Source organism: Ovis canadensis, chromosome 16 (assembly GCF_042477335.2).
Source record: "Ovis canadensis isolate MfBH-ARS-UI-01 breed Bighorn chromosome 16, ARS-UI_OviCan_v2, whole genome shotgun sequence".
NCBI lineage: Eukaryota > Metazoa > Chordata > Mammalia > Artiodactyla > Bovidae > Ovis > Ovis canadensis.
In genome coordinates this window covers 44,941,560-44,958,180 of record NC_091260.1, presented here as the reverse complement: position 1 = coordinate 44,958,180, position 16,621 = coordinate 44,941,560, and the positions used below count along the sequence as shown (strand labels likewise).

General features: G+C 47.4%; 1 pseudogene; it reads left to right on the top strand.

Moving 5' to 3' along the window:
- The first annotated feature begins 8,347 nt into the window (after positions 1-8,347).
- On the top strand, positions 8,348-9,268 carry LOC138421800 (alpha/beta hydrolase domain-containing protein 17C-like; annotated as a pseudogene).
- Positions 9,269-16,621: the final 7,353 nt, after the last annotated feature.

The following is a 16,621-nucleotide window of genomic DNA, read 5'->3' as shown; positions in this document are numbered from 1 at the left end:
GGCTGGAAATCCAGAAAGGGACTGGGGATCCCCAGTGAATCCAACTTTGAAGGCCAGAAAGATTTGATTACAGGACTTCCACAGCACTGGGGGAAACAGAGTCTCCACTCTTGGAGGGCAAAACAAAACCTTGTGCACACTAGGACCCACGGGAAAGGAACAGTGACCCCACTGGAGACTGAGCCAGACCTACCTGTGAGTGTTTGAGGGTCTTCTGTGGAGGCATGGGTTGGCAGTAGCCCTCTGCTGCAAGGATGGGGGCACTGGCAGCAGCAGTCCTGAGAGATGTGTGTTGGCATAAGTCCTCTTAGAGGTTGCCATTAGCCCTATCATAGAGTCTGTAGATTCCAGAACTGGGTCACATCAAGCCAGACCACTAACAGGGAGGGAGTACTGCCCTACCTGTCAGCGGACGATTGGATCAAAATTTTACTGAGCACAGCCCTGCCCACCAGAACAAGACCCAGTTTCCCCCACAGCCAGTCCCTCCCATCAGAAAGCTTACACAAGGCCTCTTATCCTCAGCCACCAGAGGGCAGGTGGAAGAAACAGGAACTACACTCCCGCAGCCTCCAGAACAAAAACCACAATCACAGAAGTCTAAACAAAATTAAAAAAAAAAAATTATGTCCCAGATGAAGGAACAAGATAAATCTTCAGAAAAACAACTAAATGAATTGGAGATAGGCAACCTTCCAGAAAAAGAAGTGAGAATAATGATACCGAAGATGATCCAGGATCTCAGAATAAGAATGGAGAAGATGCAAGACATGTTTACCAAAGACTTAGAAGCAGTAAAGAAAAGACAGAGATGAGCAATACACTAGAAAGCATCAATAGCAGAATAACTGAGGCAGAAGAACAGGTAAATGACCTGAAAGACAGAATGGTGAAAATCACTGCAAAACAGACTATAGAAAAAAAGAATGACAAGAAATGAAGGTTCATTATACTTGGGCCACGTGAAGCCGGAATTTGCCCTCCTTCTCTTCCTGACTCATTAATCTTGTTCTATGGTGGCCCTCAAATTGATATGCTCTCTTCATGATGACCCCTCCTCTAGATTTTGCATGATTTTCTATCACATAACTCAGATCTAAGTTGAAAGGACACTCCCATACCTCTAATAATTCTATCCTGACCCTTGCAGATAGGAGGAGCACCCTCCCAAAAACGTTCTTTCAATTAGTTTATAACATTCTCGATACACTAAAATAACCTTATAAATTTACTTGTTGACATGTTTACTGTCTGTTCTTCCCATGAAAGTATCTGGCACTTTATGGCAGATCTCACTGTCTGCTGGGTTTTGTGTTTATACCCAGGACCATGTACACAGGTAGCATAATATTTGTGCTTAGTAAGTCTTGGGAATGAAGAAAGAATGAATACACAGAATATATTCTCCAGCCCCAGGCTGAACAGAAGAGGGGCAGATTTCTCTGAAAAGGAGAAAAATACCTTTCTTGAAGGGAATTGTTTGTTTTTCCATGCTATTTCTCAGAAGATGCTACTAGACTTACTGTAACTTTCTAATGCTAACACAACCGAACCAATCAAACCTGACCAAACCTTCCTCAACTTTGTGTCATTGAGTGGCATTCAAGAAGGGCATATTTAGATATTTCTTCTCACCAGTGCTGGCATCCTGAAGCAATGTGCAATGCAAGTTACCACATCCGTGTTTTAGCACCTTGTTTCTGATGCCTTAGAGGTCCTAGGCTTGAAGACTTCTGTTTCCTGCTCTTCTCTCTCTATGTGGGGTCATGCTGCTTCACCCTATAGGAGAGTGAAGGTTTGGCACTTCACCTGTCTTGCTGCAAAGGTGGTCTGCAAGCAAGAGGCAGGAATCTGGCTACTGTTCTCCCTTCCCTGAGTAGAAGCCTGGGTCTGGACAACCTCTAGGGGCTGGGCAGAGGCTCCGGGAAGTGCTCTGCTTCTGGGAGCATACTATGTGGGAGAGAAATAATGAGAGCTCAGATGCTATCTCTGTGCTAAGAATAGTAGGGAAGCTTCCAAAAAGGCCTGCCTGGGAGTTGACACTTGGGTTCCTGCCTGGTCCCACTGCAGCCCCAGAGAAGCTGACTACCCAGAAAAGCCACAAAAGTCCATTGCAGGAGGTCAGAGGGCACCCACAGGGTAAGGACCTGGAATTCTGTCTTCTCTTAAGCCTGCGTGGGCAGTGACCTGTGTTTTCTCCTCTAACTTGGTTAAAACCATCTCCTTGAATTCAAAGTCCTGTTGTTATAGTCACCGCCTGCCCAGTGTTCAGTCCCCCTACTATACCTTCAGCCTCTGGGACAGCTTTTCAAAATCATGCCTTCCATTTATTTCTTCTGTGTTTTCTTGGTGGCTAAGATGGTAAATAATCCGCTTGCAATTCGGGAGACCTGGGTTTGAGCCCTGGGTTTGGAAGATCCCCTAGAGGAGGGCATGGCAACCCACTCCAGTGCTCTTCCTGGAGAATCCTCACTGCCAGAAGTCCTCTGGGGATTCTCCAGGCCTGGCCGACTACAGTCCGTGGGGTAGCAGAGTCGAACACGAGAGACTAACCACAACCATTTATTTCTAGGGCTGTGTCGTTTTGGATCATGCTGATATAACCATAATTTTTTTAATGGTGTAAAAGGATAATCCCCAGGTTGCTCGCTGGCTGGCAGCTGTGTGCACTCGCTCCTTCTCAGTACTTGTAAGCGTCCCCGGGGCGTCCTTTCCTGAGTCTGTGACTGGCGCACCAGAAGGGCGGTTTATCCTTCCAACCTAGGTGTTTCCGAATGTGTGCACCAAACCTTCTCCACTGTCCCCGCTCTCTCGCCAGCAGACCAGTAACTTTTGAGCGGCCCGGGGATATTTCCTTTGGTAAAAGCAGTAAGTTGCCCAGAAGCCTCCGTGCGGCACAGAACTCCCTTCCAGTTCGACCGGAGCGCAGGCCGTGGGAAAGCTCTCCACAATGGAACTCCTAAATTCTCCAGGACATCTTCCCCACCCCTGTTACCGGTGGCACTTTCCCTGGTGTGCTGAGCCCGAGGCCTTTCTATCACAGAACACATTTGCATGCAGTCGTTTTCTCGGTGGCCTTGGTGCTCCTCCTGCGTCCCTGCGCGGTTCCTTGCTCCGGGGCCGCGTTGCTTGGAGCCAGCGCAAGTTGAGGCGCCGGCGTTCGTGTTTTGCTAATCCCGGCTGGAGAAAGCGCTGGTCAGCGTGGTTTCTCGAGCAAAGCGAGTCGCTATTCAGGATCAGCAGGGGGTTAGTCCTGTCTGCGATTTCTCAGTCGTAGAAAGTCGGGCTTTAACCTTGCTCTCGGGATTTTTTAGTCTGAGCAAGCCGGGCTAGAGGGATTCCTTAGGGTAGCAAGTCGCCCTTCATTGCGGCCTGTGAGTTTTCAGTCGTAGGAAATTTCGGTTTCAGAACAGCAAGTCGTGGCTGGCGGTTCCTGGTTTGCGGTGCCGCTGAAGCTCCAAAGCCAAAGTATGGGCCTGGCGGGCCGATCCCTCCCCTAATGTGGTCCCTTTGTGGGACCTCGCAAAGCTAGTGTCTGCCTGATGCCCTTGGACGGTGGTGGAACGATGAGATTAGCCTCGTGCGATTGTAGCCCTTAGTGGCAGTGTGTGTGTGTGTGTGTGTGTGTGTGTGCGCGCGCGCGCGTGCGCGCGCGCACTCTCAGTTGCTCAGTCCGACAGGACTCTTTGCGACACCGTGGACTGTAGCCTGCCAGGCTTCTCCATCAATGGGATTGTCCAGGGAAGGATACTGGAGTGGGTTGCCATTTCCTACTCCAAGCGATCTTCCCAACCCAGGGACTGAACCTTTCCATTGGCAGGTGGACTCTCTACCACTGAGTCACCTGGGAAACCCTTAGTTTTGTTTACGTGGCCCAAACCCGTTATGTCCCCTAAGGGGATTTTCAAGCCTTATCTATATTTTGTTTCCTTTCATCCCACCTCATTCATCTCATTTTATCCCCCGAAACTCTCAGTTTTCCTGAGAGTTGCTGCTGCTGCTGCTGAGTCGCTTCAGTCGTGTCCAACTCTGTGCGATCCCATAGGTGACAGCCCACCAGGCTCCCCCATCCTTCGGATTCTCCAGGCAAGAATACTGGAGTGGGTTGCCATTGAGTTAGCAGCCCTCATTTCTCAGTGTCCGCTCTTTTTAGTGCCTTGAAAGCTCCAAAATGAATAGTTGCCTTTGAACACAATGCCCCTCAACTGTACCTGCCTGGCTGGTTCCCTGCACTGGCCCCATTAGAGGCTCTGTGTCATAGTTTTGGAGGTTGTGGCCCTGGCCAGTATACTGGACCGGAGTTTTCTCAGAATTTGCCATTAGAGCCCAGTCGGCACTTTCTCAGGGTCCGAGCCCCTCGGCAATCCCCATCCTCAGAACGAGGGGCCAGAGGCAATGTACTTGCTTAGAGCCGGTTTCAATTTGGCAAGTTCCACATTAACCTCTGCTTCCCAGTTCACTCTTGTACAAATCACAAGCCTTATAAGTCGTAGTATGGCCCGCTCAGCAATTTTCAGGGGGGTCAACACTGATTTAGCAAGAGTGACAGTAATCATTTAATGGTAGTGTTACTAACCGGGGTTCTTGGCCTCTTTAATCAATAAAAATTGAAGACAGGCTAGACGAGAAATTCAGGCAAGTCTTTACTGGGGCCCCTGCTGCAAACTAGCTTTCTCAAGGAGGAGGGGCAGCTGGGGTGAGGATAGGGGTGTGCCCAGGGGTTGGTGGATTGGGTGGTTTACCAACCCCTTAGAGGGTGTCCTAGGCAAGGAGCATGCGCAGTACCCTGCACATGCTCTTCGCTCTGTGTAAGTGGCAGGTAGGATTTTAGGTCTCTTTGTGTCTCCGTGTCCAGAATTTGCCTCAACTGGGCAGGCAGGCGGTTCTTTTTAGTTCCGTATAGTCTTTTTTTTTCTTTTTTTTTTTTTTTTTTGTATCTTGGTGCCTCTGGAGGAGACATTTTTGTCCAGGTGCAAGCATTGCAGGACTGCAGCAAAGGGTCCCAGATCTCAGGCCATCGCAGTAGACTATACCTATCCACGGTGTCTGCTGTCAGATCTCTGTAGAGTTAGCTTCTCTGAACGGTTGGCTTGCAGAAATTCCTTTTCGGCGTGGTTTGCTCTGCAATCGCTGCGATCGTGTTGTTTTGTTTTTACTTGTATCTGTGCCTGAGGACTTATTCTCATTTGTATTAGCATAATGTAAGTGTAGTTTTCCACCGAGTCGCTGGGTCTGTCGGCGCTCAACGGTAACCCTCTGGGGCACATCCGGATCTTGCGCCGCCAGTGGAGGGTCCGGGAGCCAAGGTTGCGGGCAGTTCCAGCCGCCCAGCCGGGGATGTCTCAGCCTCCCTTCGGTCTGCAGCGCCTAGCCGGCGCTTTCTCTTTGGCATACACCCTCCCGGCACCAGAGGGAACTTCTCTCCCTCGCGTGGGCCCCAGGTCCCCTGTGCTGTCGCTTCGCGGCCCTAGCACCGCTCGGTTCGTGCAGTCGGGTCAGCCTCGCGGCGCCGGGATTCACCCCGACCTGGGTATCTATTAACATCTCCGCTGGGAGGAGGACGGGCTGCCATTGTTCTGACGCAAGCTGAGTCTGCTACCCGCTGGGTGTCTTGTTGGCAGCGGCACCGTTCCTTCCTCCAAACCCGAAGTTTCTCGGCGCTGACCTCTAGGGTCTCAGAGTTTCTCGGTGAGTTTCCCGGCGCCAGGCGCCTCACCTCCCTAAAGGAAGGGGGAGTTGAACTAGAGTATAGACGCCTTGTCCCGACCTGGTGTCGGGCGCCGAGTTAGAACCACGTCCAGCACCGGTTGGAGGCTGGTGAATGTTAACTACAAGTCTTCTTAGAACCGTTCTCCTACTGCGGTTTCTCGGGGACAGAAATAGTTCCAGAGGATTGAACTCAGCGGTGATTGAAAATCTATATGCTCTTCCTCGAGCGCCGTCTCCTATAATCTCTTCGTCTCCCTTGGCTAGTGTCTGGCACCCCAGACTCCCCCTCCCTTCGCTGACAGGACTCTGTGTGCGCAGTTGTAGACCTGAGTGCTGTGACTCAGCTGTTACAAAGCTGCGACCCAGAGAAAGAGCCACCTCGGCTCTGGTGGAAACTACTGAGAAAACACCGGTCCAGTGCACTCGCCCGAGAGCGATCGACAAAACGTTGCCCCAGAGACCCAAGGGTGGCGGCACCCAGCAGGCGGGCACAGCGCAGATCGCAACGTTGTGTCCAAAGGCACACGTCAGTTTTGGAGCTTTTCGAGGGTGCTGTCCCCTAGAAACTGAGAACCGAGTTTCAAAAGAGTTTGAAATCTTGAAAGATCAGAGATGCTGGGGATAAATGGCATGAATAAAGTGGAGTGAAAAAAAAAAAAACATAGACCAGCCGTGAAAACTCCCCTGATCGAGAAAACTGAATAAGGCACGGAAGCAAAACTAAATCGAGTTTATTCAAAACACATGGGTAATTTAACTCAGCCCATTTCTTACAAATGCCTTTGAAAGTGATTTTTTAAAACTGTTGTTATCTTCTTAAAACAAAGTAGGATAATCACTTTAACCAGTCCCCTGCTTCCTGGAAACCCTGAGCGTAATAACCAAGCATTGTAAAGGTCAGTTTCCTCATGCTCACTTTATAAGCTGCCCTGAGACATCAAGGCTCTGAGCTTCATACTAGTTTTAAATTTGAAATCTTCCCTTTTGAGAAGTTTGTTTCTTCTTCAATAAAATATTTATATGCAGTAAAGCTCTCTGAACTTTCTTTTAACTATTCTTGTTAAAATAGGGTAGGAAGTAATCTAAAGCTGGTGAGTAACTGCAACAGGTACCCATGGAGCCCATTGCGCTCACTGATTTCTGACTGATTCGAGATCTCAGCTCTTCTCCCTTTGTGTTGAGTTCTCCAATTCTGTTGAGGGGCCTTTGTGGAAGCTTCCTGGTAAGTCAGTCTACTCTGTTCAAAAGGGGGGACCTCATGATTCTCTGTATTTTCTGAAGAACAGCCTGGCAGTGTTGTGGCCTTAGGGAATAAACGCAAAGACGGGTTTCACTGGTACAAAACTAGAAATACGATCTTGTTTCTTTTGGGGAAATGGGTCAACTATTGGATGATTTGTGAGGAAATGAAATTTCTATTTCAAGGCAGGACAATAAAATTTAACATAAAACTCTCCTTCCCTTCATGCTCGCCCTTTCAGCCTCCTCATTCGCTCCTAGTGTGTATCCTGTGATACACACCAGCCAGACCTCCTGAAAGAAAGGAATGCCTGTTCCGCAGCAGAGATATTTTCCCCTCTTTTTGTGACCCTAGCAATGCAACTTCTTAAGGATGACGATTCTTTTCCAACTCCATAGGGGGTCATAGTGACATACTGCTTGCTTTGTGTTTACTTGGACAATGTATCTTTGGTGAACTTAATGTAAAGTGGCCTTTTGTAAGCTCCTTTGTCTCAAAAATGTATTTGACTATGCCTTGGGCTGCTAATAGGAGGAACTGTTCTCATAGCTTCTAAGGGTCTATCTCCTGGGTTACAATCCACAGTGTGACTTGAATGAAATTCTCTTTTTGTTCTTGAGTGTTAATTGAATTCCTGTCAATATTTGCTTGGCATAGTTGGCAGGATATAAGAGGCACCCAACAGAGGAAATCTGGACTCTACCCTGAACAGGTGCTTGGACACATGCTCTGCCCTTGGAGCTTAACTGGCTTTTCGGTATTCCTTTTCAGTATTTATCTTTTGGGTAAATTCTCCTGATATCCCGGCATCATTGCTTTAAATTTAAAGTTTAAATGACATCCAAAGTTTCACTCAAGCTGTTTTCCTTGGGACTTGGCGTCCCAGGTGAGTACTGAGATTCCCTACGCTGGGACGGGGAAGGGGATTTGGAGTGAACAAGCTTAATTGACTTTTTAATTTTTGATTTAAGTTGGAAAGACTGTGTACCTGTGGTCTGAACAAACCGTTTACTAGTGAGAGACAGCCGGCTTAGCTCCGAAGTAAAGGGATCCTTGTTCCTCCCAGCCACCTGGCGTTCTCCAGCGACTGGAACCTAGCAGACGTGTCTGAGGGTTAGTCCTCATGAAGGGAGGCAGGGATCCCGCCATCCAGCCGGCTGGGCTGCCGCGGGCTATGTCCGCGGCACAGGGTCCCCGGCCGTCCGCCCCTTGCCCGCCCTCGGGACGACCGCTGACCCGCCGGGCTGGAAGCGCCAAGCCGGCCCAGGCCAGCCGCGCCTCCCAGCTCTTCCAGGTCCAGCCGCCAGGCGGGCTGGCCGCAGCCGCTCTGCTCGCCCTCGCTGCAGACCCAGTCTACCTGTCTGCCGTGTCGGCGGCCGCGGGTTCGAGGCCGCCTGGATGCCCGAAACAGACCCCAGGATGCAGGGCTTCTCGCTGGAAAGCGGAGCTGGCTCTTCTGCTGCTGGGCTTGCCGGAGCCGCATAGCCGTCAAGCTGGCCTTGCCGCCTCCTGAGCCCACCTACCTCGATGCCGGCGACCTTTCCTGGCCTCGGTTGCCGCCACCGCCCTGGCCCAGCCGCACAGCAGCCGCCAGAGGAGGGCGCGGGGCCTGGCGTGTACAACCTGCGCCAGAGCGAGCGCGCACACTTGGAGGTGCTCCCGGTGCGAGCTGAACGCCGCTCAGGTTTTCTAGCGCACCGCTTGGGACAAGCGGCTCGGCTGCATGTTCCTGTGCTGGGCGCCTTCAGCTGCTGCACGCTGTTCTCTCCCACCGCAACGCCGCGCGCCTGGGCGAGATGCGCAGCTTCTATTGATACATCGGCCTCCGTTCGCGCATCAACTGCAACATCTCCTACCACGACTAGGGCTACGGCATCAACTAGGGCAAGCCCTCCAAACTGATACCGACGCCACCTGGCGGGTGCTGCACCCAATATGGCGTTAAGTCCTGAGACCATCATCTCGTATGATCATAGCTTTGGGAAGCACCTACCCCGTGGTAGACCTGACCTCCAGGTATGAGTGTGCAGCTGTAATTCTCCATTCGCCGCTGATATGTGGATTGCGTGTGGCTTTTCCCGATACCAGGAAAACATACTGCTTTGATGCTTTCTCTAGCATTGATAGATATTTAAAGCCACCTCTCCCATGCTTCCGCAGTACACAGGACGAAGTTATGGCCACGTACGTACGAGCGCTTTCCCGGGGCCGTGGAGCCCCTCTGGGCCAAAGGGACGGGGATAATGACATACAGTTTTATATATACAATACCTAGAAAGACTAAGACAGTTCCTATCTCACGAACTTCCTGATTCCTGAATATGACTTGATTTTACTTCAACTGTGGACGTGCTTCAACTGGATGGCTCTCATGGGCCTGATAACCACGAGGAAATGCTCAGCGTTTTGGGGCGTCCTAATCAAAGAGCTGAGGACATCTTGGTCTTTGGTATATAGAGGTTCTTCTAACTCACACGTCATGTGAAACCAAACAGTTGTGATTTCCAGCTTTGTTGCCTGGTGGAATGGAAAGGAGAGCTGAGTGGGGGGATGGTTTTCTTCTGCTCTAAGAAGGATGCTCACACCCCTTTCTCCACCTTGCCCATCAGGTGGGAATCATTTATGCAGGACTCAACCTCTCTCCACCAGTGCTCTCGGTATCTGACCCTTTCAACCCCTGGATTTACGGCTCTAATCCATTGTGAAGCTGTGGTAGTGTAACTGGAAACCACTCTGATGAAAATTCCTTTGTTAATTTTTGTTAACATGCTGATCTTTCCCCGACACAAATCAAATTAAAGGGTAATTTATTGGAACAATTGTGAACAGCTTCATCAACTGGAACAAAATAAATATAACTGGAGCCTTCTTATATAAAAGTAAAGAGGATTTTTAAAGTGTGAATTTATTGCTAGTCCACAGAGTTTTCATATTTTGATCACCTGATTAGTCTAACAAGGAATCTAGCCCATTGTCCTTCTGTAAAGTCCTCCTTGTAGGCTTCTTTAAAGTGCTGTACATATTTGCAATTACATTGTGCATAGATTGTTAATAGGTAACTTTCTTTTGCCAGGCTTCAACAACAAAACTGCAAATTTATTTGTAATGTAAATGACTGTATATGTTTTCTTAATATGTTTTCCTCCTATATTTTGCTATTAAAAAGTTAGAACATTTCTGAGACAAAAATTACAAGTTTATGCTTTGAAAAAATTATGTAATTAAAATTTCACTAAATTTTTAGTTTAGGAGTTACTTGGGTCTGACACAGGAGTTGTGCCAATAAGCATCAGAAGTGTAAAAATACTAAAACTGCTACACTACTTGTATTGGTTGGGGTTTGTGTTTGAGGAGGTCTTTGGTTTTATTGAAATGATTTTCTTCCCCCAATTTGAAAGCCTTAAATGTACTGTAACCCTTAGATTGCTCTCCAGTTGGATTAAGATTGATTACCAGTTTGTGTACTGTTGCTTGGATATGACACAGTAATTGGTCATGGAATAAAGGATGCATGGATCAGAAAGAAATTTTAAAAGGAATTCTGAAAAAAAGAGTTTTATGCATGGTGAACACTCAATAAAAATAGATTGAATTCAATCAGGTGAATGAATTTTAATAGTGAAGTTGTACAAAACTAGACTTGTCTTTTCCCTTGTTAAGAGGACAAAGTTTTCTTGAAATACTGATCTTTTTTGATAAATAGATTGTAAACTTTCTTTGCTAACTCTTATGCAATATGTTGTAATTTTCTGTATTTGCCTTTGAAGTCTTTTATTGTCGCTTTGGTTGAATGACTAAGTGGTTTTTCACAGTGACTATGATCCTAGTTAGCCAAATGTTAAAAATCCTTCTGATATTTGACAAACTTTTTCAAATCAAATTCTGAATAAAGTTCTTCTGATCTCTGGTTAATTTTGGAATGCTTGAATGTGTCCTTGAACATCTCAAAGAGAGAAAGTAAACTAATTAGGCTTATTTGGTATGCTAAATTACATGGAAAATACTGACAAATAGTGATAAACCTTCTTAGGTTATAAATGTTCTAGAAATTATATGATCTTTCCTAAAACATGAAATGTTGTGGTATGTTCTCAATCATTTCCAGTTATTATCTCAAAATGTTATATGTCACAGAAATAGCCAAATTTCCTTGATAACTGTATTATAACCAGATCTTTAGCTATGTGTTTTGTCTTTTGTCATTTATAGTTATCATCTCACTCTGATGCTTTTACAAAAATCTATGTAGATGACTTGCTTTTATGCTTGTAAACTAAATTTGAGGAGCTTGGTGGGGTACAGTCCTTGCAATCACAAAGAGTCCAACAAGACAGCACATTTCTCATTCATAATCTCAGACCTGCCTATACTCTGATTTTAGATTTTAATTATTCTCCTTGAATTTCCTTTTCTTTGTGCTAGCTTGTCCTTGTCCCTAGGATTCCAAAGTTTAGCAGTCTTCTGTTTTCTTTATCTGCTATTTCCATCCATTCCACACCCTATTCTAATGAGCTTTCCCATCCCGTGTGAGCAAAACCAGAGGACTAGTTTCAGCAGAAATCTCAGGGCTCCTAAGATGCTTAGGCTCTGCTTCCAGCATCATTGGAACTGGCGATGGTGGTCCCTGGGCCAGGAGCTGAACTGTAATGCTTGGAAGCGTCCAGGACACTAGAGTGTCCATGCTGAGTTCGCAGAGTCAGGGAACTCCGGCTGATGATGAGATCCCTCATCAACAGATCTCCTCCACAGCATCCACCTCTTCTGGGGACTCCTTGTATGGATCCTTATGACTCTCGGGAGTGGGCTCTAGGCTGCTTCTGTACACTGCCACTGGATGCACTGTGTTCTGGGTCTGTGTCACCAACAGTTGCAATGCACAAACTCACAGAGACCTGAAAACAAATCTCACTCGAAGTCCTAGAGGTCCCAAGAGAGTGGACTCACCCCGGGATAGGATCAAAAGGTGACACCTCCTGGCTCCCTCATCCTAGACCATCCTTTAAGTGTCCCCTCCACCCGCTAGCTTCCCAGGTGGCACTAGTGGTAAAGAACCTGGCTGCCAATGAAGGAGATGTAAGAGACGGGGGTTCGATCCCTAGGTAGGGAAGATCCCCTGGAGAAGGGCGCAGCAACCCTCTCCAGCATTCTTGCCTGAAGAATCCCATGGACAGAGGAACCTGGTGAGCTACAGTCCATAGGGTCACAAAGAGTCAGACAGGACTGAAGTGAACTTACCCACCCCCGCAACCCCCATTACCATTTCACTGGGCAGGACCTGTGCTTCAGTCTCTGCTCCAGCACTACCAGCACAGTGCTCTGTGTGAGCTGGTCTGAGAGCTACGCACTGGAACAGAACTTCCAGGCTGTGAGTTGCAGGCCTGTGATTGCACAAAAGAGTGGTGAGCATAAAGATCAGCAGATTCCAGACCCTGCCAAAGTCACCTATGCATTAAACATTTCAACAGGAACACTCTTGAGCCAGAGTACTAATACCATAAGCAGAAATTGTAGTTAAAAACAGACATGTATGCCAATACAAGATAAAAAATATAAAAGATAGTCATATCTGCACAATTCCAAATGATACTGCTCTTAGAGATAAAATGGAAGGCATGGTATTTAAACCATATTACTTCTTGACTGCTATTGCTTCCTCGCTATGCTGGCTTTTCTCTCCTTGTGGTGAGTGGGGGCTACTCTTCAGGGGCAGCATTCGGGCTTCTCATTGCAGTGGCTCCTCTTGTTGCAGAGCATGAGCTCTAGGGCTTCTGAGCTTCAGTAGTTGCAGCATGTGGGCTCAAGAGTACAGAATCAATGGCTGCGGCACCAGGGCTTAGCTGTTCCCACAGCATGCAGGATCTTCGCAGATTAGAGTTTGAATCCATGTCTCCTGCCTTGGCAGGCAGATTCTTTACTGCTGAACCACTAGGGAAGACCGTGCAAGACATGATTTTTAAAAGACACCCAGAGGCTGAATCTTAGACAGGTAGTGGCTATAGCAACTAAGCTTGAAGGGCGTGCTTCTAAGCAAGTTGGAAGGGAAAGCACTGAGGCACAGCCACCCACAAGGCTGAGGGAGGGCAGACTTTCCAGAGCCTTTCCTATGAAACATTCTGCTGCAGTTCCTTCCTCAAGTGCCTACCTCGGTCTTTCATGGCTTTTCTGGGTCTCAGGCAGCCATCTGATCTACAGTATTCAGCTTCCTGGGGGCTGAAGTTAGAGATGATGGGGAACCATCATTCCACACAATTCTCATCCTAGTTCAAGTGGAGCATTCCTCCAGGCTCTCAGCTCTGGGGGTGGTTCAGACCCAAGTTCCTGTCCCCGGTGGGTCAGGGAGGAACCCAGGCTACCCCTCTGGCTTCCAGACAACAAAACGCTTGAGAGTAGACACATGAAGTTCCAAACCTTTGACCTCCTAGATGCTGAGTCAATATATCTGGGCCAAGAGGTTGGACCCAGAAAGAGTTTTGTGGAGAATGGGCAATGCCCACGTGACAGTAACATGCAGAGCTGTGTACTTTTCCAGTGGATATTACAGATCTCATCATGCGCTAATCAGCACTTCATGCCCAATGTGACTTCAATTCTGTAACCCTACATTTTCTTACTTATAAAATGTAATTTATAATAGCACTTAAATAAATGGGATAAGAAAAATGACACAGCACAGTGCTTATCATAAGTTCTTAGTGGCTGTTACCTGTAGTAGCTTGAAAGGTAACATGAATAGGCATTAGAATCCTCCTATTTCTTGTTGAACTATCTCTAAACATTTTAATATCAAATATTTAATGTAAATATTTTAAAGTGAAATAGGACAGTACCTTATAAATTGAAAATATAACTTACACCCTATCCCTTCCCAACTGATGAGTCACTGTATTGATAGATTTTGAAGTCTGTTTTTATGTTTTACAAATGTAAACATACTCATGCAAATTAATGAAACAAATATTATTTCCCTCCAAAGAACCACATTATAGGCATGGATTAACAACTTGACTTGTCGGTCATTACTACTTTAGACACCTTTCTTTCTTTATTCCAAGGTGCCTGTGTGCATGCTGAATTTCTTCAGTCGTGTCTGACTCTTTGTGACCCAATGGACTATAGACTGCCAGGCTCCTGGGTCCATGGACTTTTCCAGACAAGAATACTGGATTGGGTTCCCATTTCCTCCTCCAGGGTTGCTTCCTACACCAGAGATCTAATTGGAGTCTCTGTGGCTCCTGCATTGGTGGGTGGACTCTGGACCACTGGACCACCTGGGAAGCCCCATCGAACAGGCTACTTGCTGCTAACCTCTGTGGGGGAAGTAGCTGTCATTTGTATTCAAACAACTCTCTGGGAAGTTTCCACACCACCAGAGCCTAATAGCATCACGCTGAGCCTTCAAAGGGGACAGTGTTGTTGTCCTTCCCTTAAGCCTGGACCAGCAGAGCTCTCAGCCTTGAATATCCTTATTAGATGTCCCCAAGTCAGTTGCTTCCCAGGCGACTCAGTGGTAAAAAATCTATCTGGGGCACAGGGAGACTAGGGTTCAATCTCTGGGTTGAGAAGATCTCATTAAGAAGGAAGTGGCAACTCACTGCAGTATCCTTGCCTGGGAAAAAACCCGGGACAGAGAAACCTGGTGGGCTACGTATAGTGCATGGGGTTTCAAAAAGTCAGACTAGACGCAGTACCGACAAGAACAAAGTCAGTTGCTCTAATGAACCCCTTTAACTTAGCACTCTTGGCTGCCTTGACCAGAGCTTCCAACTCCCTGCCTCTTGTGTTGTCCATTATTTTCCATGCTCCTTATTTCCTTATTTCTCATTTTTGGTTCTGATTCTCTTCCCTTTCCTTCTCTACCTCCTTTCTCACTTTTATTTCTACTCTTTTCTTCCCCCCATCAGCTCCTGCACGACACGAGCTTTAGTGGGGATCATCTTAGAGTTTACTTTCCTGGCAGAGAATCAACTATCAAAGAGAAGAAGACTCAGCTGTGTCCTCATGGTCTCTTGTCTATGCTCTTCCCTTAAAATTCAGCTCTGCCAAAGCAGGAGCAGGTTCTACAAGTCGGCGTGCAGTACCCATCACAGCACCTTGCTCACGGCAGGTTGTGGAAACACACTTGTTTAAAACGCTTTGAATTAAACTGACTTTGGTAAGTTGAAGATAAATGACTGATCAGGGACATCTAGGCTTGGATGCACTGACATGCTTGCCAAGACAATGTCTGAAACATCTGAGAAAGGATATAAGGAGATGCAGTTTCACTATAAATCTGACACTAGAAAGGAAAAGCAAACCACTACGATTATTAAACACAGGAAAAGACAACGTTTTGAGTTTGCTATTGATTGATGTTTTACTAGCCATGATTATAGCACTACGAATGACAATGAAAATAACAATAACTGTAATGGAGCAACTTGTTATTTTGCCTGAGACTATCTAATTATGTGACTTTTGTTAATGATTTTACTCCAAAAAGTTGCCTTTAAAATGGTAAACTTCAGCTACCATCCAGGTAAGAATATGAAAACACGAGAGGTTAGACAACTAGCTGAGTATCTTCTACCAAACAGCCTGCATCTAAATCTGTAGATCTTGACCCTGACACTTCTACTTGTTGGCTGAAAGTCTCAAGCAATTTTATCTTAGAATTGAAGACCAAAAGGAAAGTCTGACCAGCAGTGTGGTTTCATGCAAAGATGGCCACATTTTGATCATCTCTGTAACATCTAATGATACTCTGTTTCTAGACAAAAAGCCCTGAGAATCAATGGACATAGGAACCTAAAAATAACAGGGACTTAGGATACTTTTCATAAGAGTAGCCTCCCAAATAGCTTTTCTTGACAGAGCCCCTGTACCTCTATTTCCTTTAAACAAACAACAAAAGTTTTGATCCTCTCAAATCAACGAAATCAACTCAGAGTCTAAGAACTCCACCCAAGAAGTTTGAATTCACCCTTCATCTTCTCAGATCCCACCTGCTGAAGCAATTTGCAACCACCCACCCTAATAGCCTCTGGTTGGACGCCTAAGAACCCAGAACACTCTAAATTCGCAAGCAAGGGGTCCCAGAAGACTTCTCTTCTCCCCGCTGAAGCGGTGGAGCACTTTCCCCGCTGTGTGCGCCAGGCCTGGGATTCCGCGGAGGAGCCCCAGGAACCACAGGTGCGGCAGCTCCTGCGCTCAGCGAACCCTAAGGAATGGCAGCTCCCTTGCTATCCTACGCTGGGCGAACTCTCTCCGGACGAGGAGGACTTCAATCGGGGAAGAACCTTCGGCCCCCCGCCGCCTTCTGCGCCTATATTGCCCCAAACACCGACCCCGAGAACAGAGCCCCTGCATGCGATACGGCCAGTCTTGGGCTCCAGACCCCACACCCGCTCCCGGCCAGGAGTCCCGACGCCCTCAGGACAGGAGGACGCCGCGCGCCCAGAAAGTTTCCCTGATCCGATTTTGCCACAGGAGGAACCCAGTGTCTGAAACCCGAGACCTCTGACGCGGGACACGCTTCCGGAGCATCGCCCTCTTGCTGATCTGGAGAGACACCAACAGACGCCCCACGCGCTGGACTGAAAGACCCTAGGTTGTCTCTCAGGCCGCCTCTGTCCCTAGGACCCCTCCTCTCCGCTGAGACTCTTCGTTGGAGGATTCCCTGCGACAGATGCT